Source organism: Linepithema humile, chromosome 4, assembly GCF_040581485.1.
Source record: "Linepithema humile isolate Giens D197 chromosome 4, Lhum_UNIL_v1.0, whole genome shotgun sequence".
NCBI lineage: Eukaryota > Metazoa > Arthropoda > Insecta > Hymenoptera > Formicidae > Linepithema > Linepithema humile.
The window spans coordinates 3,954,162-3,980,744 of NC_090131.1; the positions used below are offsets into that span (position 1 = coordinate 3,954,162).

The 26,583-nt window shown below is 37.2% G+C and overlaps 1 protein-coding gene across 6 annotated transcripts in view; it reads right to left on the reverse strand.

The window, feature by feature from the left end:
- The window catches only part of Pgant2 (polypeptide N-acetylgalactosaminyltransferase 2), a 197,999-nt gene that overhangs the window by 107,613 nt on the left and 63,803 nt on the right, over window positions 1-26,583 (reverse strand). For 2 of the 6 annotated variants that reach the window (XM_067353987.1, XM_067353986.1), the window contains exons 1-2: window positions 5,806-6,298; window positions 5,526-5,561 (exon numbers count right to left, since the gene is read on the reverse strand). The exons of the other annotated variants lie outside the window; for them this stretch is intronic. The gene's annotated coding sequence lies outside the window, so the exon portion shown is untranslated. Of the gene's footprint in view, window positions 1-5,525; window positions 5,562-5,805; window positions 6,299-26,583 lie in introns of those variants that run through there. 6 annotated transcript variants of the gene reach the window in all.

Consider the following 26,583-nt stretch of genomic DNA (forward strand, 5'->3'; position numbering starts at 1 on the left):
TTCGCTTGCCGCGTTAATGCCAGATTACTTCTATTACACGGTTTTCGCGACTTCCGCTTAAGCTGAACGAATGGTCGAGCTCTAATTATCATCGCGGGGATGCGACCTGGGAATACAGCGGTTTCTTACACTCACTTTCTCTTTCTCTCCGTTTGCTCTCACGTAAACGGGTATCGCGCGGATCTAAACCGCACGAGATGCGCGCGGGAAAACACGAACGGCATTAAACAGAAACATATAGAGCATTCTCTGAATTAAAGAGTTTGCTTTAGGCGGTTTGACTTTGATTAGCACCGTTGGAAAACGACATGAGAGATGTTTCACTCCTTACTTTCATTCGTTCTCGTGCTCTCCTTCCATATATTTTATTCTTATCTCGTTATTTAATCAAAGAGAGAGGAGAAATTACGATCTTCTGCATTCTTCAAGAAATTCGTAATTAAAAGAAAGTGGAGGACATTTTGTATACATTAATTCTCATTAACCCTTTATTAAAGTCCACATTTTTTCATTTTTCTCGTCCTTTTATCTATGAAACACTAAACCACGCGGAAAAAGAAGATAGGAGTTTCTTGCGTGGGAGAAAAAATGACGATTAATTACAATTCCATTTGTCATGTCGGGGCGGTTTGAGAATGGTTCATGAACGTACTCGGCGCAGCGTACAGAAGTATAAACGCATCAAAGCACGAATGCGGCTTCGAGCTGCGGGAAAATTAACGACCTCTCAGGTCAATCTCCGGTGATACATGACCGTTTCCCTCGTTAGAGACCTCCGGTGAAGGTAGAATCGCGAAGGTAGATTTCAGCTTTCGGATGAAGGTCGACCTCCAATTATCGCCATAAGTACACGAAAGATACAACGTAGACAAATTGTGTCTTGTAATTTTTATTTTCTTTCCTCCCGCGCTTCCTTCCCTTCTCATCTGCCAGTAATCCGAATTTAATTGCCTGCGTCCGGGAAACCGCGCACAAAATAAAAATGTAATAATAGATTGAGGGAAAAGTCGTGTGGATATTGCCGTCATCGCTGCGTTAGCGCTTTAAACCAGCGAGATAGTGTGTCTGTCGCGAGCACTACATGAATGCTACTTTTAAGCGGAAACCGTGAATATAATTATTACCGCGAGAGCAACATGGAAAACCACTATTTCAAATTATAATTTCCTACGAATTGCTTCCTTAACGTGCGCGCCACGGCAACGCTCGATCGGAATATCGATCGAACGTCGAAATAAATTCGGTATGAAAGAATTTAATGAGCGCGACGGCGTCCTTTAAATTCGCCCATTTGAATATGTATACAGAAATATAAAGCGCCGGTGGAAGCACGATCAAGATTGCAGATAAAATAATGCTACCTACAAATTTTAACGACTTTAATTAAGCTTCTGAATTATATTCGACGGCTCACCTATTTTCCGTAAGCGCGTACACATCTGCGAAACGAAGCTTCACGATGTAATGTGACGGCTTAAATTTTCATTAATCAGATTTGCCGCGGATGCGCGGTGTAAGTCGCGTAATTATATATCTGCGACTGTAAAAGTAAAAAAGAGACATGTTTTAAACATGTCTTTGCATTAAGCCGATTTTACATATTTTATTTTGATTCAATTGCGCAATTAACGTTGGTCAATAATTATGATGCAGAAACAATGAGCGCTGAAATTAAATTTGCCGTCCCCGAGGCAATTTGCTGTCAATATGCACAGCTGCGAACGCATTATTATTATGATGCGCATCTGTTTTATTTCTCTTTTTATTTGCTTTCTGTTCATCTAATGTTTCCAACCCTAAGAGATGTAAGCACCGCTCGCTTTACATACTACACACTAACGTCCAGTCTTCGTGGCTACACTTTCTCTAATTATCGCAATTCATTCGTAACATCCCGTTACAACGCGCCGCAAGTACAACGCTGGGAACGTGATAATTACGCTGGTAATGATAATTGCTACACGTAGTCGCGGTCCCCGCTAATGGTTTCGATGGGAAAGAAATGAAATTTTTCACATTCTTTCCTCCTTCGCAAGCAATGCGAACGCGGCAAAAGATACACGCCAGTCACTGAACACTTTTTGCCAGATATAATTAATGTGCAAAGCTTGAAAACTACATAAAGCTTTCGACGCTTCATATTTATTCTGATACAATTTATCACACAATTTATCGTTATTTCAGTAAAGTGGGTCACGATAAAATGAAAGACTAATAAAGTAAATGGGAAAACAATTAGTGAAATGAGATACTATTTTTGGAATGCGCGACGCTCCCCAATTTCTCTAATAAAGTCTAATTCTCCCTGGCAAATTGCACGTAGCAAGATTTATCGAATATCTACAAGCGGATTTATTATTCGCTGATAATTAGCTGAATTCATGCTTAAAGCATGAATACCTTCGGGAAACAGTGTTATCGGGAAAGACGAAAGGTAAAGATAAGTCCAGCCGCGACAATTGATGATATTACTTCGAGTAACGTATGCGAGCACGTTCCTTTCGCGTTGTGCATTAACGTTGGCTCGGTCTTCGCCGAATAAAACAGGGCAGCTGAAGTTACGTGGTCCTTAGGGAGTAATGCAGAGCAGGATAATCTCTGAGCGAAACTATAACGAGTTTATAGCGCGCGTTTAATCTGCGGCATTAGTTATAGATAGAAGAGTAATTACTATAGGCACGATTTATGCAACTATTGACTAGAGAATTAATCGGTGAATTATAGTGTCCATATATAAAAATATTCGAAAGAAGATAAATGTTGATTTACAAGTCGTTACGTAATGTAAAATTAAATGTTTGAGAAATTAAAGTAAAATTCTTTTCTTATTTATTGCATTTACTTTATTTCTAAATGCAATATAAAATTATTATGCGTAAAAGTAAAATCTCAAGTTAACTCGTAAAACAACGATAATTTATGTTTATAGTTTGTCTCCTAAAATATATTATGATGTATTTATAATATATAACTACAGTTTATATAGTTATCTAATATTTTATATCTTAAAATTAATTGTAAATATTGTAATGTTTGAAGGCAAATAAATTATAACTTTCATAAGAAAATTGATATAGATGACTAAATTAATTATCTATACACACGATATCTTTCTAATAAGCACTTGAATCCGTCCTGAATACTAACCGAGATCGATCAGCCAACAGGCAAGCTTAAGCTGTATATGGACATACTACGTACGCTTCTCCGATTCCATTAATGTAGTTTGGAGTATTGGACTAGCCAAATCAACTGTACCGCCCTAATTAATTGAGTAAGCCGAAATAATTCGATCCTGCTCAACTGGATCGAGAACGCGATTCAAGTGACCGCGTTAATTTTCTCCGTTCATTCATATCCGTTGAATAATATCGAAACGCACTCTAAATCCGAACAGTTAAAAATAAAATATGCGATAGAAAATATTTTTAAACAACATTACGTTTTGTTCTCGAGAAAAATCGCCTGCCAAATTTCATCACACGAGTACATTGCTTACAATTTGACGTGATCCTCACGAAATATGTCACCTGCGCGACACTCGTAACGTTTTACCGCGCGACAAAGACATCGGGCACGTTCACGGTTAGTGTCGTTTTCACTTCGGAAGAACAATGCAACCATTCTTTCTTCGCGCGTATTACGTAAAGAAGCTCTTTCTCTTCCGGCCGGAATCAATCCGTGGCATTGCGAGCATTTTAATGTAATCGTCGGGATCGAGTCGCGACGCCAAATTACTTTCGAGAAACGATACACCGCGCTTCCGCGATTTCTCGCGATACCCTCGCGCTCGTTAATCTCGGATGTATCCGGTGAAATTTGGCGAATCTCAATGCATTCAGAGCTGGCGCGTTATAACTGTGTCGAGTTTCATTGCGATTCATCATCATAAATCACGCTCGTCCTGACTAGACAAGATCGCAATTAATACCGCGTGGTAACGCGTGTCTTTCTCGAGATCCTTAAGAGCGTGTCATGAGATTTCAATACAAACATGATGATTTTGGCACGCTAAGACAATAATGGTAACGCGTTTCTTCATTGGCAGCACTGTAGCAACATGACTCGCATCTTCTCTCGCACTGCTCTCTTTCTTACGAGGTTAAAACCTACTATGGCGCCAGAAGGATTAAAAATATTTGCTTACCGCCTTTCGCAAGCGGTACAATGCGATAGTCACCCGAGCTAATCCCTAAGGATAGTAAAATCGATTAACTAATGCCACGCCTTCCGGAGAAATTTTTCGAGCGGCAACTCGGCACTCGCATCTCCGCGTATTTTCCATTACATTTTCTTTCTTTTTTTTTTTTCTTCTTCCTCCCGCGCTGCTTTCATTCGCTCCTTTTATTTCATTCTTCCCCTTTCTGTGTTTTTCCATTATTCTTTCCGAACCCGTCCGTACTCTTTACTTAAGAACGCGAGCCTAAGTTTCGCAAAGCGAAAGCAGCGTGGGATTTTCGTGGGATTATTGGTTTATGAACTCGACGGGAGTTTGCTCGTGGGTTACGATTGGCTGTGCTTTCTCCCATTTATTTGCCAAACTGATTCATCGGATCACGCAAATGTGCGAGGCCTAATCTGATGAGCATAACGTCATTCATCGTTTAGCGGTACACGTACAATTCTACTGATTGGGCACGTTAATCACTTTTCGACAGGTGACGAAAGATTAACATCGCGGGGTTCGTCATCTCTACGTTCATCTCTCACATTCAGACGGCTCCGCGATGAAATAATATTTCCAGGTCACGCAGCGGCGATGAACGCGAAAGCGAAATGCTGATCGCAATCTATACGGGATCGTCGTGAAACGTTAGATTTATGTATAGCATACGCGGAGACGCAGCCGGACTTTCGCAAGAATATAGAATGCATTCACGATGCGTCGGGCTTAACTTATGTAACTATTCAAGTATTAAAAGCAAATATCTCTTCTACCGCCTGTCACAACTGTCTCTCGTATGCTGTATCTCCGGCACACGTACAAACACGAACAGAGGCGTCTGCACGGAATGAAAGCGGAGCGCGCGGATGAAAAATTTGTGGAAAATTGGAAAAGTAGCGCATCCTCGATTCAGTACGATGTATTCTCTTTATACAATCTACTGTGACTTTTACCTCGGTACGCTGCAGGAAATCGATATTTGCAAAATGTGCGCATTCATTTTCACTTTAATATCCATATTTATATTAGAGCGCACAAATCATAAATAAACTTTTTTTCTATATTTTCTATTTTTTTGTGTAAATAATAACACAAAGAGTATTCTAGAGCAACCGTATCACGCGTTAATAGATCCCTGAGGCCATTTAGAAAAAAACTTTATATCAAAATGTCGAGGCTGCAGTGATTTTTTAATGCTAAGTAATTAAAGTTGACCAATCATATTGATTTATATATCTTTATTATATGAGAAACCTCAGAAATCTGCTATTAACGAGTGATACGTTTGGGACACTCTATACTTTATATTATTTTAAAATCTATTAATAATATTAAAGTAAAACAAATTGAACTGACTTACCAGTACGATGCGCAGCAGCGGAGTTTGCAGGTTGATCTGTAACGTAGAAGAAAAGTACGTCCAAATTATAGCAGTGTTCAAAATAATTATTTGAGAAATTATTACACATCTTAAACTTTTACTCATTTTTTATGCAAGAATATCTAATAAATGGAATATATATTTACATCTAATAGCCATAAATATTAAAAATTCAAAGTTTCGATGTGCGTTACATTACATAATATTTTACATGTAATTTTTTTGCAAATAACGGATAACAAGTAAAACGATTATTCACCTTAAAGTTGCTCCGCCGGCTTCCGATGCCCTTCCTGAGCCTCCTCCTCCCCTCAGATCTCCGTCCAGTCCTTCAAGGCACTCACACGTACACGCCACGCGAATACAAAGATCGCGTAATATTTTAAACGGCACTCCCGGCGCGTACTTTGTCATTCGGACAAAGTAAAACTCGATTATTATCGCACGGATTACGCGTTCGACATTTTGCCGCGTTTGTAGCAAGAAACAACAGAAAAAGGTAAGATCAAAAAGTGCAGGAAGTAGTAAGAGTATACTATTGGAAAGAGCCGATACGGAAAGCGGTCTGACTCGTACGAATGCCGCCGTGCGAATAATAGAGGCTAATAGACATACCAAGGACAAAGTCGCGTCAATTCCGATTTGAAGGAACGCCGGGAATAGACGACAACAACGTGCGAATACATTGGAATGTGAGAGAGAGAAAAAGAGGATATAGATCACGTAGGCTAAGCGCGACGATGTAAACAATCCCACCACACGCCGCGAGTCGGCCAGGAAACTCTTAACAAGCTTAGAGCAATTATCAAAGCCGAGTTTAAATTCAACCCGATTTCGATAAATATTCGACGAATGCTCCAATGTTAAGTTTCGAGGCCGAGCGACGTTTGATGTAATTGTTTCATCGCCCTGCGTGATTTATATATCTCTCATTTTTCCTTTTCTCTCTTGCGCTACGTATCGCACACATATTGTTGCACACTAATCCCCGCATTCTCCCAAATCAAAATCGATGCCACCTTATCTTTGATGTTTATTGCACCCTTATTATTCGCATAGCGACATCTCGTACGGGACGTATCGTTCCGTATCGGCGCGTTATCTTTTCCGATAGTACTGTCCTTATTATTTCGCTTAGTTTTCGACCTTACCCTTTTCTGCCGTTACTTATTACGGACGCAGCAGAGTATCAAACGTGTTCGTGCGATGATATCCGAGTATTTTACTTTGTCCGAATGATAAAACGCGTCGGGAGTGCCGTTTAAAACATCGTGCGATTTTGGTATTCGCATCGTGAACGCTTGTGAATGCATTAAAGAATTGCAAGAAGAAGTGAGAGGAGGCTCAAAGAGGGCATCGAACGCCGGCGGAGAAACTTTAGGATAAGTAATTTATTTGTTATGTATTATTTGCAAAATATTGTATATAAAATATTATGCAATGTAACGCATATAGAAACTTTGAGATATCAGTAAAAGTTTTCTAATTTTCAATATTTATGGTTATTAAATATAAATATATAAAACTTATTAAATACTTGCACAAAAAATAAGTAAAAGTTCAATTATTTCTCAAATAATTATTTTATAAACACTGCTAATTTGGATGTACTTTGTACGTTACAGATCAACTTGTGAACTCCGCTGCTGCGCATCTTGCTGGTAAGTCAGTTCAATTTGTTTTATTTTAATATTATTAATACATTTAAAAATAACATAAAGTAAAGTATAGAGTGTGTTCCAAACTTATCATTCGTTAATAGCAGAAATTTCTCACATGATAAAGATACAAAAATCAATATGCCTGAGCGCGTGAATTTTTGATGTTCTGATTGATCAATTTTAAACACTTTATATTTAAAAATTATTGTAGCCTTGACATTTTAATATAAAGATTTTTGTCTCCAAATGACTTCAGAAATCTGCTATTCTGAGTGATACGATTGATCTGGGACGTCCTGCATATCAGTCGTTTTAGTTGCGAAAGTGGTACGTAAATATCCTTTTTTCACTTTATCATATTTAATATTTTAACAATATTTGCAATATAATTGCAGAGAATAAACATGTTGAAAAAAAGATTACACATTCTTCTTCTTTTTTTTAATAATTAGCAGCAAGTTAACGTTTAAAATTATGCAATTTATGTGGATTTTTATTTTTTAATACCTGCAAAACTGAAATGCGTAAAAAAAACTGATGTATTTTGGAGTAAAATTTTTTAATGTCTCTTTCTTTTTGTGTGGCAGTTCACTCGTGCGACAATGCGTTTCGCGAAGTTAATTATTTTTCAATTTGTCCGCGAAGTTATTCTCCATATTAAAAAGCGCGGATTAAAAAAGCGAGCGGGTTATGGTGAAACAAAATTCCGCGGTAATTTAATGTCTGCCGGCGACAGAAATGACATATTTTCTATGCGAGCAGAAGTCACGTCGGAGCTCGCGCAGCACAAAGGCCGTGAAAAGCTCGCATAATTGCATCACGTAACAAAGCTAGTGGCAGAAAAATTGGCGCATTCCCAACTTTGGCGGCGAATTTACCTACGATATTGCTGTGACAAGACGCGGAACCGCGCTTTCATATGCACGTAATTACGCTAGAAAATCGACGTGTTGTATGTAAAACGGCGCTCGTTTGTTTGCAGTTCCCGAACGACTTCTTCGCAGATACCGTAAATTGGATTATTATCGGAGTCTGCAGGATTCGAATCGGGTGAAATTGAATCAACGTGCAGATTAAACCAAATAAAAAGATAAATGTGATTATTGTGCTGACTTACCAGAATTCCTCGAACGCGACGAGTTAAATAGCTTACGAATGCCAAATTGAGGAATTATCGATAAACGGAAGATAGCTGTTAGGCAAATAACTCACCTGTGAACATAAAAAATTTTTTTCGTTATTAATCTTGTATAATTATTATTATAATAAATTAATTTTATAATTTTTACAACTAAATACAATCTAACTATTATCATTTATCTAAAAACAATCTACTTCTACTTTTTCTCTCAAATATCAAATTATTCGCATTAGAAGAAGCCTGTCACTCAGATTTATTTGATCACTTTTCTGTCTAGAGATATAATTAAATGCCATAACACATAGAAATCTCCGAGTTACAAATATGGGCTGGCGAATAAAACGATGACAAGCGAAAAAAATAAAAGGATTAAGAAGGATATGTCAGGCCAAATCGAGTGAGGGAATTCGGCTCCCTTGACGTAGAAGGTTGATCGGCGTTCCCGATTAATCGTTGCTTCCGTGTGAACGGACCTTCAGGCACAACGCGCTACGTGAATCCCCTTGATGCGTCTGCGATTGAGATGTCTCCTCCCTTTTTCGATCCCTCGTTAAACCAACCCTAATCCACCCTTGGATGATGTGCGCATCGGTATCATTCGCTCGAAGTCCCGAAACTAGTTCTCGTTCGTTCTATCGATTCGACGTACACATTTTTACACATTATCCAGAAGTTTTGCTTCATGTATGAGATTTCCTCACCAAACACGAGTTGAGAAATATTCCACAATTAATAAGCACGCAATATTGCGATATTTAAAGTCGATAAAAAAATTATCAAGGTATTAATAGGTTTTACATTATAAATTATTTGAAATAAAGAAAAAAACCTTCGCTTCGAGAAATTTTAAAGATCTAACAAATAATGAAGTAATATTTCATGATAAAATTAAAATAAATAATTACAAAGGCAAAATTTTTCTCTTTCAATCGCAACACGAAGATCGCTAGGGTTTGCGATTGTGCTACTTTGCACCTTAGAGCCGCAAGTTAGTGTCACCTTTAACAGATTTCTTCTTGACATTCCATCTTCGTGTGCGAAACAAGAACAGATTGATGGACACGGACTTCAAAGATTCGCGAGGTTGACTGACGTATCCCGTTACAGCGGCAAATGGGATATGTGTCCGAACTGTATCAAGACGGCTGAGCACGTTGCTAAGATGAAACTAACTTCGCCTACTTAAGAAATCCGGATCCTTAATCAGATACAGAGCGTCTGCTTAATTATTTAATATCGCAGATTTCGAACTTAAAGCACCACAATTTGCTGAACATTTGGTAATATCGCTGTAATGCAGTTGCCCGAACAGGCGAAACTTTTCGCAAAAAAGATATCGAACAGGAAAAGTTTTATCATCATATCAGACGGATGGATAAAACAAACTTTAAACGTGCAATTCTTTTTGTGGAAAGATACGTGAGTAAAGGATATTACATATATAAACAAACGTAGTTTGATTCGTCTATATTTAATCTTTGATAGGGAAAAGCTATTAATTTGCGGGAATGTATAGTTTTAGAATATCTAATAAAAACGAGTTTTACTTATTTCAGACAGAAACAAATAAACAAATAATTATGTTTGATGCTTGAATAAAAATTTTCGCCGAACATTTTATTTTTATTCTTTCGCGTCTATATAAACAAAAATTTGCATTAAACTCGTTTCAACTTTTATATACGCTTTTATTCAACAGCATTGTTTTTATTTTCGTTAGAAATTTATCTGCGAGATACGAGCTGTGGTCCAATAACGATGCTTCCACTACATTGGCTGTGCGATGCTGTGCGCTCTCTACTATTCCGAAGACTTTGCGAGTCGCAGCATTCGCACGGCAGAATATACTATCAAATTTTGTCACTCCGCGCTCGTCGAGAGAGAATACGGCGGTAATACGTTTGATCTCCAAAACTAAACGATATTATTTCCGAAACATAAATTTCGATGGAAGCGAGCGGACGGCGCTTCACAATCCATCCAGAAGAAAACTCGAATTCTTCTGGAGGCGGGAATCTTGGCTCCCCCGACATCGCGATCCCGCGATTACTCCGTCGTATATACGGAGGAGTAAAGGAAGAAACGGGCGCCTTTGCGACTCCGCGTCTCGCGTGCAGACGGAAGTAAAGAGAGGAAACACCGCGCCACCGCCATCACCGCCACCACCGTCAAGCGTAGAGCGGTTAAGCCTCGGAAAATTGAGTGCGCACCCCGAAAGAGACGCCGCGGCTTCGAAACTACCGTCCTTCGCACCCGTGACCCTTTCGTCCTTCGGAGGGCGCACATTCTTCTTCCGCCACCCTCACCAAGACGAAAAGTCTACTCAAAGTTTCGGTACAACCGCCCCCTCCCCGCCGAACTTTGTCGAACCCCTGGCCTGACGCCTTCGGGATTATGTGTTCCTTCGCTGTTCCGTGGACTTTCCTACCTACGTTTATTTTCCTCGTCGGGGCTCGAGATTTATCAAAATGCCTCCAAATAGCTCTAGCATAATTTATCGCTGTTAATATACACATAATTAATTCGTCAGCCTCTTGCTGTTGATATTAGCTGTATCGTCGAAAGTATTTGATTAACACGAACACCTCCTCTGGGAAATTGTTCACGCTATGGAAAAAAATTTCAACTCGGTTAGGGGAGAGCAGATTTAACCGTTGCACTCACAGAGTACTGCTCCCTCGAGCGAGCTTTGTAAATTGCGTGAGGACATTCGTGAAACGATCGGAATATGGAAGTCGCGAGGAGCGTGAAGAACAAATAAAAGATACTCGCACGTAGTTTCAGCAAATACGTAACTTATTGCCTTTAGTTTCGTTTAACGAGCGTGAGTAGTAAACACGTTGTTGACATAAATGCTGAGAATAAATTCCAGAAAGAAATAAAAATCAGATATAACGAGGCGTAAGATATAAGAGGTGAATGATGAATAAATACAAGGCGTAGCGCAGTGAAGAGTGAACGACAGATAACGGAATAAAATAAGAAGAGAATATCAAAGAAAAGATGTTCCCTATTCGCGCGCCCTTGTTCTTATTTGTTCGTTGCATGTCGGCCTTCATTTACCGGCGCAGATAAGAAAGTGTCGGAAAAACAAGCAGCAGCGAGACTGTTGTTGAGATAAAGAGCAGAGGCTACGCCGATGCTCCGCACTACCGGATATGACGTTTATTTTAGACTGATACATGCTAATGTATTCTCTACGGGACGTCCGCTAATTATTCGCTATGTAGCAGGTCCTAGCTCGTACCGTAATAGCACGAGGGTTCATGTGTGCGCTCTATTTAACCCTTTCAGAGACGGTAGCTCACGTGAGTCACCTTTTCGCCTTCTGTTATATTTCCATCCTCTTGGAATACTTTATTTTAAATAAAAGCGTGTGCGTGATTATCATTTTTAGACCGTCATACCAGAATGTCGAAAAAATATAACCACGCGGTTAAAATAAAATATTCCGAGAGTGTAAAAATAACAGAAGGCGAAAAGGTAGTTCATACATGAGTCATCGCCTGTGAGAGAGTTAAAAGGTTGCCGGAGGAGATCCTAAGAATAGTCGCCACGTTTTCCGTCTACAATTGTACTCGGCATAAGTCCGTTCAAGTAGGTAAAATTATGATATATACTCCTTTCACATTTTTAATGTGGAAAAATTTGTAAAAATTTATTTATTAAATTGTAAATAAAGATGCACGGTCAAAGAATTTTTCTCTAGATCATTTTTCATGCTTATCCAACTAAGAGATGCGTATAAAAGTGGATATTCTTTCGCGAGCGTATTTATCTCCCCTTTGTGCTCTGGAAAAGGTCCTACGGTCGTTTTAATGAATACTTTAAGCGGTTCCGCGAAATTAGTTCTGCAGGTAGAACTGTTCCTCATGACTGAAACCGTCGTCGGTATCCCGCGGCGCGACGTAACATTGTAAGAGGATCCTAAGAGAGCTCGTGTTTTGCGGAAGCAAATATACGACCAAGCTGGCGCGTATAAATATTCAAACTATGAGTGCGCGATCGCAATTACCGTGCGACGAAGCAATTTTCACGATGGTGCTGTATTTTGGGTCGCGTAAATTCCCGACGGAAGCATATCGGCATGTCGCACCGATGATAACATAAAGTAGCCGCCCCCGTAAACAAGCTTTTTCATCCCACCTTCAAGCAACAATATTCCATATCGCCATTGTGTCCTGCATCCCAAACTTAAATATGACAAGTATTGCAATTAATCGCGCGCTTTCGTCAAATATATTTGCCCACTAATAGCTATTGATTTTATAAAAAAATTCTGCTTGAAAGTATTAATTCTTAACAATATCAGACATCAAAACGCTAAATAAATTTAATTATTCTATATTTATCTTAAGCTTAATATGACAACGTTCTTTTAATATTAAATATTATAACGTTTTTTTTTTCGAATTCCTCGCGCAAAATGATATACTTAGTATAAAAAAATTATCGACTGAGGGGAACGCTGGGATTTCTGACACACACATATTATTTTCGGTGGAAGTCAAAATCTCAAGGGTTGTACTTCGATGGTAAACACGGTCTGCCGGCTATAATTTAACTTTGCCTTTTAACGAGATAACTATAAGTAACTGCGGACGCGTAGAGTCAGAGTCCAGGACCGGTAGAAAGAGAGAGGGAGGAAGCCTCCGGGAGCGCGCGTAAATCCAAGGGGCACAAAGCACTTAGAAGCCATGCTACCCGCTTCAATCCTCCACGGAACGAGTGCTCCTTTGACGACAGGCGAGGCTTTGAGGTGTCACGAAAGTTGTTTTACTGTGATCCTGAGCGAGTGAAACTTCCGGCACTCATCACCCGTTCGCTTGACATACGCGGTGAATTCGACTAGGACAATCGGCGCGATCTAGTTCACCTCCGAGCGCCTCCTCTCCAAAGGGAACTTGTTTTGATTGCGTACACTCGAGACTGCAATGCCGCCCGAGACACACGTACACCATCGGCTCTCGTGATTCACATTTTTATTAATTTATTCCCGTTTAATCGCGGCGTTTCTTTCAGCGTGCGCATCGCATTTGCTGCTTATATTCAATAATTTCAGTAATTCAATAATTTAATTAATGTAATAAAAGGAAATAACATACCTAACGTTATTAATGCATAAAAATTAAAAAACATAATGACACAAATGCATTCTTATTTTCGTGATATTTCACATAATACATATATCGAGTAACATTGTGATTTCATCGAAAATTTAAAAACAATGTGCATTTTAGTCTCTAAACAAATATTGCGACTCGTATAATACTTGAATAAAATAATAACAATGATGTAAATGCACATTATACAGTCGTAAGTATCGTATAATATTCACAGCATTACAGTAACTAGCGTCCTATATATCAGGCGCATTACGCACGAGCGACCGTAAGAACTTTCCAATAGCCGCAGAAAGAGAGAAAAACGCGTTGCTCCGTTGGCGATTAACACAGATCGCCTAATGAAAGATAATCGATCGTAACACCAGATGCCGCATTCTCGCGTTATTATCGCGCCTAGCGTGTCGTGAAGGAGGCAATGGTCGCGCGGAGCAGTTTTTAATAGAAAGTTGCACATCGTTGCAGATCGCGCGCTCCATTAAGGCCGCGTTCATACGCGATCACCCACTTTCAAGTATGTTTGCGGATGCTCCGTGTGGTGAAAGAGAAATCGATACACACCGCAAGGTGTGCGGCGTATGAGCCGCGTGAAGTAAAGAGTGGCTCGGCTATGTGGAATGGCCAATGTGTAAAGTTCCCCTTAGGTATACCTATCGAAAGTTAGATTACTTTCGTGTAACTTACGGGCAATACGGACCGCGGTTACCTCTTCCACGACCGATATCAAGCTCGAGCTTTGCGACAGTGCTTAAGGGCGGTGGGGGAGGATGAAACAAGAAAAAACAAAATCGCTGATCAGACGCAGGTGTGGATTATATCGTACATGACAGACAGCAGACATGCAGCGATAAATGAGATAACGCGTGTAATTTTGCGGCATCAAACAGATTGCGCCGTAACATTTGCGTTAAATTTCGAAAACAAATTTTAAAGCTCTAAAATTTCTCTCTCAAATTGAATTAGATTTTATTTTATTTCTTTTTTCTTCTAACTTATAATTTTTTAACATGTTACATTTTAGTATTTCAAACCTTGAATATTCTATTTAAAAAAACCTTTCAAATTTAATGTAATAAAAAAGTTTTATTCAATTTAATCGCGTCTCTAAAACTTAAAAAATATATTCAAATTATATTTAAAAGTAACTATTAAAATAATTTAAACATCGTTATTTTACAGCTAGCGCGCGTTTCAAAATATTATCCAGCATTGAAAGCGATGTTATCTTTGGAAAAGAAATATGAGAAAAATGTAACGAGCGAATGACCGAACTTTAAATCATCGCTACGCAAATATAGACTTAATTCAGCAAAATTCCGCTCTCGCTAAAGTTGCCGGTCGCGCTTGCCCGCCAGGGGATTTTGAGCCCAGCAATTTCGAGGCAATTACAGAAATTGAAGTAAACTTTTCTCATCAGCCGTTTAGATCACATTGTGACTCGGCGACTAATTGACGCCGATTTTCCGACTTATCCTGTTGTATATGGTAACCGCGCGATATTTGCCAGGCGCTATGCGTCGCCACAGAGGGAATTGAAAAATATGGATTTCTAAGGAGATCGTCCGGACCCCTTTCATTCTTGCGGAAATAATTTCCCGGCATCTAGCAGATGGCGGATTAAGAATAAACTCGTTTTCAACCCCGAAGCCGATAAAAAGAGGCAGCTATCGTTTGCCGCAGGCAAGTATCTGAAAATGGGAGGACGAAGGATCGATTAAGAGAAAACTGTTTCCTGCCCTTTGCGACAAAGCAATTAGAATCACGCAATATCGGAGCGGTCGATTTAAACAGTCACGTATGTAATGGTTGCACGTACTTTGAGCATCTCGAATATCTCGGATATCTATTTGAATAGAAATAGGTATAGATAAGAAATTTAATCGCAATTGTGATATATTCCTCGATCAATTTTGAATATGTAAAATAAGAAATGGCATACAAACACTTCATCCATACCAATTTTGGAGGAAAATTTACATTGCATTCGTGTGTTGTATCTCTCCAATTCAAATTTTAATAACTCGGCAACCGGGTTTTTTGACCGTTTTATACAAATTATTTCAATTCTGAACGATCGCCATCGGGTGATACGCTACCTATTAGTTTCCACGAGCCTCAAATTTGTTTTCATGCATAAGCGCCGTATTCGATGATAGCGTTTATCGTAATTGCTCATATCATCTATCATACATATATACACATGTCATATTCGTAGCGCCGCTGGCGATTTTCGTTTACGCAGTAAAATCGTCGAAAAACAAAATTGAGATAAAAAAAATCGACATCGTAAATCAATTGTTTCCACTGCGTGCCAATTTCTTCCTGATCGGGCGAGCTGCGCTTCTCCCGATTGAGAAGAATCTCCTTCTCCTTCCGTCCATGAAGGGAGCATTGCATGAGCTCCTCATCGATAAACCCGGCGTTGGTCGAATCGAGCAAATACCGTGAAGCGCAATGGCGAGCGCCCGACGAGCCGGACATCCGCCCGGCGAGTTCCGAGGATAGTCGCCGTTTTTGCGGAGAAAGCCGAGAATATAGCGCCGACGGTGTAAGTGCCTTATGTGCCGCGGGAAATCCCCCGGTTTTAACGCCATTGGCCGGAAGATTGCACGGGCACCGTAATTGGACGAGCGCGGCCGCCGTTTCCGGTCCAATAACTACCACGGTTATGACGAGACACGGCTGGCTGGAAACTCGAAGCTGGAGATAAGAAGAGCCGGCAAGATACGCACGCCGCACCTTCCACCGTTTTCCCTTCTCAGTCGTTAGTACATACGATATAAACTGACGACGCGGATGCATTCGCAAAGTATCTTCGCGAACTGCACCGGATGTTATTTTGTAACAAGTGCATCTTGTTGCAATAAGTGGTTCGAGCGATTACTTGTTATAGCGCTACTCCGCGAAATTATCCTTGAATGCATAACAAAGATGCTTGAGTCTGATATATTTCTTTTAAGATATTCCTGATATTTTCGTAATTAAATTTTCTTCTTTATCCAGATAATTTTGGAAGAAATTTCAAGATTATCTTTTAATGAAAATCTCAAGTACAATTATTAATAATTAAAATTATCTTTCTCTCATTAAAATTTTTGCAAATTTTCCTCTCTTAGCTAGTGCAGGGTTCTAGTCGAGGGTTCAGATAATCTACTGTCCGTAATCGAATCGCTCTGCCCATTTGGATAAGTTCGGAACTTATAGTTAGAGAATAGACGCGCAGGCAGCTGTTCCGGGCAGTCAGATTAGACGAAATTTAGTATCCGCATCGCGGTGAGATCGCGACTGGCACTTGCTCTCATGTATTTTCAATCAGACCGGTTGGCGGCAATCGTCCGCGTTGCGAGGAAGATACGAGCGAGGAAAACCCGGTTTCGGTCGAGAAAGCGACGCGTTGAATCTCGTTATCCCACCGTGATTTTCCCGAAGGCTCGCCAGAGATTCGCGGCACGGACAATTACGGTGGAACCAATCAGGTTTCTCCGGGTGGCGTCTTGGGTAAACCACGGGCAATAACGAGCAGCGCTTCGTCGTCGAAATGGGACGATTCTTTGTAGTTGTGCACGCAAAATACACGCGTGCACGTCGAGCGACGAAACAATTGCATTGTGCGCCATCACGTGAAATTGCATATGTGCAGCGCAATCAGCAATATCTTTCACCGTGAAAGAAAATAATAAATACCCATGTTTCTAGATTCTACATTTTCCTGTAGAAACAATATTAACCGTTTTTATGCTAACGATATAAATATTAATTTTCTATGTTTATGTAAAAAATCTACATTTTTTCAGAATAATTAATGCACCAGAGAGAAGATTTAAATAATTTTATCAAACTAAGCTCTCGAAACTGTGAAGATCTCACATGTATAATCCTTCACTGTTTCCCACATGACATGTCGGAAAATTGCCTCTCCAGCAATGGAATTTTTATATCGACGATAATTGCATACGGGTTTTTTTTCGAACGTGTGCAATTCCGCTATTAATTCGTTTTATCGCCACGCACGAGAATTCCTTTTTATTATTTTTACAACGCGCTCGTATAAATTCCTCACACATCGATATATGAAAACCGTCGCGTGTTAAAACCGAATGAAAATCATTTATATCTGTGTTGACGGATTCGATTGCGGCTACACGTAGGTATTCAAAAATTATTTTTAAATAGTAAATTGTAATTTTTAATAGATTTGTTCTCAAAAAATAACAAAAAATATCTTAAATACAAAAGTGCACTTTTCTACATAAAGCAAAAGTAATCATTTATAAATAGTTTGTCATGTTAAGAATCAGCACTAATTTTCAATATTTTCAAAGAAAAATAAAAATAAAATTTGTAATAATATTTAAAAGTATCAAAATAAAATTGTTTTCATAAAATATCATAAAAAAATAGAAATTAAAAAAATGTTATATATAAATAATCAATTAATCTTAAAAAAATAAAATAGAACATTAAATAATGGTACAAAGTTATCGTTTTTCATCGGTAAAATATTGATGAATATAACAGATATTATTTTACAAGCACTTGCGTAACATATTCTCAAAATAATTTCAGCCAAAAACGCGAATATAATCATTTCAGGAAGAGATTGCATTTCATTTATAGTTGCAGGATTGTGCAAATGCGAGGTATTCAAATTGCCGAAATAAAACTGCTGATATCATCGAGTCCTCAGCAAAAGCCATTGTATGTCGTTACAATGAAACAATAACAAATAATTGAGTCGTTTTATCCTTACACAGCGATTATCTTGATTCGACGGGGAATCGAAAGCGATAGACTCTATCGTACGAGATATTCTCGCAATGGCTGAAACGAGAGATAATGGTGAAACTTTACCCATCAAATTTGGCTAACTCTCGAAGGAATTTGCCGGATAATGTTCTGGAACAACGTGACAGATTGCTATCGAAATACCTTGAATAGAGATAAATTATTTATCTATTAGTTTCAGGAGAGAGAAGTGTCTGTTTGCATTCAAATAACCTATTATTCTACACAAAGAAAATTTCTAATTTGAAAATAAGATCCATCGTGAAATTTTAGAAATATTCATTAAGAATTCAATAACAAACTTTCCGCGTTTCTATTCACATTCAATCTTTTATCCAGAGCTCTTTCCATTTGGCCATTAATCGAATAAAAAAATCAATTCGAGAAACTGTAAGGAGGTTGGCGCTTTGAAAATGATCGAACTTTTCAACTTCACTGTCTTTCGATGAGGCAGCTGTAAATACTTTATCGGCCACAGATTTAAGAAACTGTTTCCTCGCATGGATGAAATACTAAAAGAGATCGTGGACCTCCTCCCTTTCTCGACTACCGACGAAGGATCCGGCGGAAGTTCGTGTACTACCGACGAGATTCCAAACACTCAAACTTCACTCGTGTCGAGGATCTATTATTGGATTCTCATTCTGTCTGTCCCGAACGCCTTGGTCCTGCAGAAACTTCGAAGCTACTCGAAGCGGTGATTGTAAATCGGATTCCCCTTGTGACACTGCATCCCTGAAGAAATGCTTTGACAGAATTCGTAACCTGACGTGGCATGGCCGACGATCACCGATCTAGATACATCACACCGAATCTGCCACACCGCTGTTTCTCGCATGGTTAGACAAAGATAGCTTGACAACTGTGAGAACCATGAATCTCCGTCTAACAAGATTCGATCGATTACAGTAGAGTGCTTAAACTTGTACATTCAGTTATCGCTCTAATTTTATTTTCAGGTCTTTCAGATAAAATAAGAATAAGAGTAAATAGAGAAATAAAGTTACTTTACTTTTAAAAATTAAATTAAAACTTGAATAATCAAAAATAAAGCAACTTTATCTCTCTTGTATAGATTTTCTCTAGATGAAATGCAACTTAAATACAGTACGCTATATTTAACTAATGGCATTAAATACTTATTATGCAATTTATTACTGTTATTAAAACTATATTATTCCGTTCTTAAAAGCGTAAATTTAATGATGCACCGGAAGAGACTACGAACGCATTAACCGGTCATAAAATATTAAATTTTTCCATCAACTCAACTAGGACAAGCGATAGACATTGATGTGCTCTCGATGGGTAACATTAAAATATCGCTACGTAAGAAGATAAAATTTCCTAGAGTCTATTAAGGCCGCGCACCGCCGATAAGAGGTAACCGACGGACCGCCGAACGCCGTGATAGAACGTCGTTTCTTGACGTCCCTCTTTTCCTGGGGTTTGCCGCCGAGGTGAAGATTCCTGCCGAGGCATTCTACACGGCGTCCTCATTCTTTGACGAGGCCGGAACACGCCGTTATCGTTAACTCACACCGTTTTCGCGGCAATAGCGCCACGATAAATGCTAACTGCGGTCTACGAGAACGTGATACGCCTTAGGAGAATCCTTTTCATGCTCGGTTTATCGAGATGTTGATTGCGAAAAAAAGTCGAAGAATAACGAATCAATGTGATCCAGAAATATTCTTTAAGCTTAAAACACTTCGAGAATACTCGAGTACATTTAATAATGATGAATTGACGAACGATTCCTTTAACCGGTAATCTCAACATTGTGTCTTTTTATTGAGATTTAAATAAAAGTTTGTGAAGTTAGTAATTAGTTTTGATGTACACGTAAATCTACATATTTTATTCGATTTTTTATTAAATTATTTAATTTTTTTCATAAAAAAATTCTTCTTTATTTAATTTATAAAAATTGTGAAAGATAAACGATTGCCACAACATTATTTATTTCATTCAAAATTTCTTCGAAAATGTCACTGACGTAATCGATAAAAGCGGTGAAGCAATGATCGAAGGTATGCGCCATTCGATACGAAGAATCGTATCGATTCATTCTACAAGCAAACGGGTTCAACATTTGAAAACTTTTATGCACAGACGGTGCTGCGATTATCGCGCAGTGGCTTCGGTAACCGCAGAGTGACATTGCCCGGAAAGATTTTACGCTTTTATGAATGTGACAACGATCGGGCACGGCCGTAGTCATCCATTCCCCGGAGTTACAAGATCGATGAAACGTTAACGCCGACGACCGGACACGAAACTGTGGTTTAGTTGCAGAAAGTTTCACGTTATAACTATATATACACACCATGCATCAATTATTCGATTAACCGTCGACATTCATCATTAATCATACGTTGTTCGAACTTTTAATATCTTCTGTTCTTGAATCAGTCTTTTCTTGCCCATCCATTTCTATTTTTTAACTTGTCTTTCAAATTTTCTCCAAACACTACGTATCATTCTTACAAAAAATAATAATGATTCTTGACAATACTTTTCTTTTACAATATTCTAAAAGTATTTCAATTTTTCAACGTCAATTAGAATCACTTGATATCATTCAATTGTCTAGTATTGAAAAACAATAGTAAATATAAAATATAAATACAGAGTTAAAAGAACTTCTTTCTATGCTTATTTACAGAGAAAGAAATTCAAGGATGTACAATGCGAAAATTAATTTATCTCCATCTAAAGTACCCGTATAAAGTCTTTCTTCCGGTGTTTAATCTCCCGGGATCCTCCCACGCTTTCTTCTCGCGTACTATCGTCCGTGACATTCGACAAGCAGCATACCACCACGGCACTCGTAATATCTCGACAATGCTGCAATTTTGATATTTCACTACGCGCGCGAGACACAAGCAAAAAGAGAGCGAGAAAGAGCGACCCGGTTGTCGCGACGTTCTTGAAATTATTAATGCCAATTTCAGTCTCTCGACGAATACCCGCGGGCGGACCACGAATTTTTTAAAACAACCGTCTATGAGCTTCTATCTTGCACCTGTGCAAAATATTCGCGATTATTTGTAGGGAAATCTTCACCGTCATACTTGTTTCTCGTCGGGACGGATATAAAAATTCAAAGAACTTCCCTTGAAGGAATCTCATTCCCATCGTGCTTGCGCATTTGCGAACATTATGTTTCCCGTTAAAATTGTCGCGTTCGCGAAAATACCGTCTGCGAAGTCCAGCAAATCGACCACGGCGCCCGCGCTCCTTGTGCATTCCGATCACCTTATCGTTCGAAATCTTATCTGAAATACGTTTACATTGGAATCACGACCGAAATGACGCTGTGTGAGACCAAAAGTTTAGACGTTTCGGGGTCGACGGACTGACTCGAGGATCACGTTCCCGACGACACGTCGTGTTTGCGCCGTCGAATTCTCAAAGTTTTCGCAGATCGATCCAAGAGAATCAGCGAAACGCGATAATAAATCGCGACCGAATTTTGACAATGGTCACATGAAACACAAACCAACGCGGAATCGTCTCGCGTAATGTCGAATGTATAATTTAACATGTACAAAGTGAAACGCGCATATGTGACATGTCAAAGAATGCTAAATAGCTTCCCAGTAAGACGAATCAGCGTGATTGCGAAATCAAATTTGCATGAAGAGCGCTGATTAATTTCAGAAAAAAAGTCCACGTATTTTTCCGTCAACGATCCATTGTTTCGCAAATTCGCTGAGCGAGCACCGACCGCGAAACAGTGCAGCTTGATTTTGAACATTTTATTTTTCCTTCTTCCGCGACCGAAACACAGCATTTCAAAGTCAATTTTTGATAAAAATTTTTACATAATTACATGTCTATTTGTAATTCGTTCGTGTTACGGCACAACGTTCGCGAATCAGCATGTAATCATTATACTGCTTTTGCAATTTACGTAAACATAATAATTCGTCGTTTGCGGAAAACCGTTGTTGCTGCTCGGGCAGAATCATTCATCCATTTTTGCGAAACGAAATTTGCGCGCCTCAAATGCTTCAAATAAATTGAGCAAATAAATGGGCAGATTTCGATAATTTAATACCGAATCGTAGCGTACGCGTACGCTCATTGATCGTATGAGTCAATAATGAAGCAAATTGCATTGTAACGTTATTTGGCATATATGCACGCACTCACGCATCTATCGATACGCATGCACGCATTTCGCAACGCCAGCTGTTATCACGCGAAATCCACTTCTTCCGCGCTTTCGTGTCATGACTGGCTCTTTGGAAAGTTTCGGGTAAGTGTTCTCCAGATTATTCCGGATTCCTTCGCCAGATGTGTAGTTTTACGCGACATCTTGCGCAAACTCTGATATCGAATTCATAGGGAATGCCGATTTCTTTTCAAAGGCGCGACGTCCCACGGAAAGATGCGGAAACGTAGATAACACGGCGAACTTAAAAGAAAATGTGAAACGCGATCTCGTCGAGTTGATCGAAATGGCGTACAGGTGCCGCATGTGAGATCATCTTCTGAAGTAAAGAACTCGCATGTGTGTGCATACCTAACGCATGGCACATGGATGCAATCTGAATTTTCAGTGAATAGCAAATACCGTATACCACAGCCACGATTCATACTTCATATGTGCATTTAGAAAATAAATATTAGTTGAAGGCTTAGCCTCGCGTTGAAAATATAAAATAAATGCCAATAAATATTGCCTTTTGATCAAATTTTTCTAAAGGGCAATTTACCTTTAAATTCATCAAAGCTGCAAAAAATTATGTAGAATTAATTTATCAAGACTAATGTGTTTACTGTGGAATTAGCCACTTCATCTGGCAGTAATTTATCATAAATAAACAGATTCGAAAAAATCGTACACAAGCGTATCATTAAATTTTCTTAAGATTTCTTCTAATTAAGAGCTTAAGATGCGACATGTTGCACTTTCGATACTTCCAATCCCCTTACATGTTTGCATTGAGAAATCTTAATGTGCGAGACGTGTTCACCACAACGAATGCAGGTGAGTGAAAGTCGGAGTGACAGCTACAAGACTTCTGATAAATTATTTATTAATCTGCCGGTTTCGTATACTTGGCATTCAAGTTCAATTATTCAGGTAGGAATTATCCTAGTAAAAAACAATATAACTTTGCTTCTATCTAATTTATAATCTTGTCAATCGGTTATACAAGCGACCTAACTTAGCTCGTTCTTTATTTATTCAATGAATGATAACTTCGTTATCTACTACTAGACGTATGCTACTACACCAGCGCGCGCTATTTGTTCTTTTAGTTTCAAAGAAGTATATATTATAACTATATATTTAATAGAAATAATAATATAATATCAATAATAATAATAATATCAAATAATATTACTTATATATTATTGAACCACTATTATTGTCGCAATTTATAATATTATAGAATGTAATTTAACAAATCCTATTATTCACGTAAAAATGTGTAAAAATTAATTAAACTTGTGATTAGATTATTAGATAAACGTATAGTATAAAATAATTCTAAAATAAATAATTGGACACTTTGAGCGAGCATTTATATTAAACTAATAGAGTTACGTCTTTGACAGAGTCCAGAAAGCATTTAAACAAAGAAATCGGCAATATATCAAGATCCAGAAAAGATACTTTGAATATTTTCTGCAAAATATGAAAAAATACATGCACTAACTGCAAGCTGTAGAAATTATGTGTAAAATTTAATGAAATTATTTAAGCAAAAGAACCTATGCCGTTTGGTTACTCTTTTAAATGTAATAGGCTACTCACTTTTAAATCACTACAAGACTACTAACACAAATCACAAATTTGCTATGTAAAATAATTTATATTTTAAAATAATTATTGCAAGCATTGAAGTTTTTATTCATCTTTGAAGCAAATCTTTAATAAAACAGTTATAATTAACAATAAAATTTTTTAACTTTTAAAAATATTTGAAATAATTATAAGAATTAGATTTAAGTTGGAAATAATTAATAATTACAAATACTATAAATATGTAATTATTTTCTTAAATATGCTAAGTATCTCGAATATTTCATAAGTACAGTATTACACAATAATGTAAAATGCCAAGCAACTGATAGAACAATTCCTATAATATTCTATTTTTAAATAATAAAATGACACATTCTTTTATGATGAATTTATTTGTATTATAATAAATGCATCATATATCACATAAACATTTCTCGAACAAATACAATTTTAAAATTGAAATTGATATATTTCATCGACAATTAATGTATTACATTCATTAAATATATAAAAAAAACATGTACAAATTAAATATTTGAAATTAAATTATATATATATATATATATATATAGTAAATTGTCGATAATTTTCTTTTTATATAAGTATAACAGAAAAGTCGATAATTATTTCATTAAATCGTTTTATTTTATAAATTTATGAACATTATTTATAAATTTAAAACAAAGTGTATAATAAAATTTATAATTATAGGTAATAAATTTAAAAAATATAACTTTGTTTTCTATAAAACATAGATTTAAAATCATATTCATAACTTTATAAATATAAAACAAATAATTATACGTCAAAACTATATATACCACACTTCTCTTGTGTTCATCTTTTAATAAATTAAAATTGTTAAAATCAAGACTATCATTGTTGTTGGTTGTGATGCTACTTGAAAACCATCATTCCCATTGCCAACTTCTGGATAAATCTATATAAACATTTTTAATATTTACATAAAAAATAAATTGTCTAGTTTTTGCTATGATCATTATATTGTATATATTTAATAAATTAAACGCGATTTAAAAAAGATGGAAAATTAAATATACATAACAATATTAACAATAATATCAATAAAACTTACTGCTATTTTTTTTATTTAGTTTAGTTGGCTTGTTAAATGATGTCAAATGATGTTCATCATTATTATGGTCGTTTAAAGTTCTAATAGCAACAGATGTTTCTGTGACAAATATTACATTCTATTAAAAAATCATTACTTTTGGTACATATTCCCATAACTAACTCTGAGATGTATGTTTTTTTAATTGTTTTTTAAAATTTGAACGTAAGTGATCTTCTAAACTTGTACATAGGAATAAAACGTTCTCATCACAAATAATACATTTTATACCAATGGACTGAAATATTTAAAATAATCTCTTAGTGACGTACGACATTGTGTCTGTTTCAAGTGATGAAACGCGTTTCGACGAACCATTTGTGTCATGTGTTTCTGGTATATTTTTCAATTTGTCCTTATGTCTCGTTTTTATATGATTATCCAAAAAATCATGAATAGAAAGAGTTATACCCTTATAACAAATATTACACTCCACCACAAAATCATCTCTTTTTGTCCAATATTTCCATAGCCAACTGCAAAGTATATGATTCTTCCGTTGTTCGTCAGAATGCGACTTCAAGTGTTTTGTTACAGATACGAATGTAGACTCAACATCTGTATTACAGATAATACATTGTGAATATAATATGTTTGAATACTTGAAATACATCCATGGCTCTTTCATTCGTTTTTCTTCTTCGTATTTCCAAATTGTATCATGTTTTATTATTATATGTTCTTCAAAGTACTCATACTTTATATAAATGTATTCATTATTGCAAAACTTGCACTTTGCTTCAAAATCCGAATTCAGTTTCACATAATATTCCCACACATGTTTTTCAGTTGCAATATTTAGTGAAATAGACATTGTGTCTGTTTCAAGTGATGAAACACGTTCTGACAAAACAACTGTGTCATGTATTTCTTGTATATTTTTCAATTTGTCCTTATGTTTCGTTTTTATGTGATTATCCAAAAAATCATGAATAGAAAGAGTTATATCCTTATGACAAATATTACACTCCACCACAAAATCATCTCTTTTTGTCCAATATTTCCATAGCCAATTGCGAAGTATATGATTCTTCCGTTGTTCGTCAGAATGCGACTTCAAGTGTTCTGTTACAGATTCGAATGTAGACTCGACATGTGTATCACAGATAAAACATTGTGAATATAATATGTTTACATACGTAAAATACATCCATGGCTCTTCTATTGGTTTTTTCTCTTCTTCGTGTTTCCAAATTGTTTCATGTCTTGCTATATGTTCTTCAAAGTTCCTAAATCTTATATAAATGTATTCATCATTGCAAAACTTGCACTTTGCTTCAAAATCCGAATCCAGTTTCACATAATATTCCCACACATGTTTTTCAGTTGCAATATTTAGTGAAATAGACATTGTGTCTGTTTCAAATGATGAAACACGTTCTGACAAAACAACTGTGTCATGTATTTCTTGTATATTTTTCAATT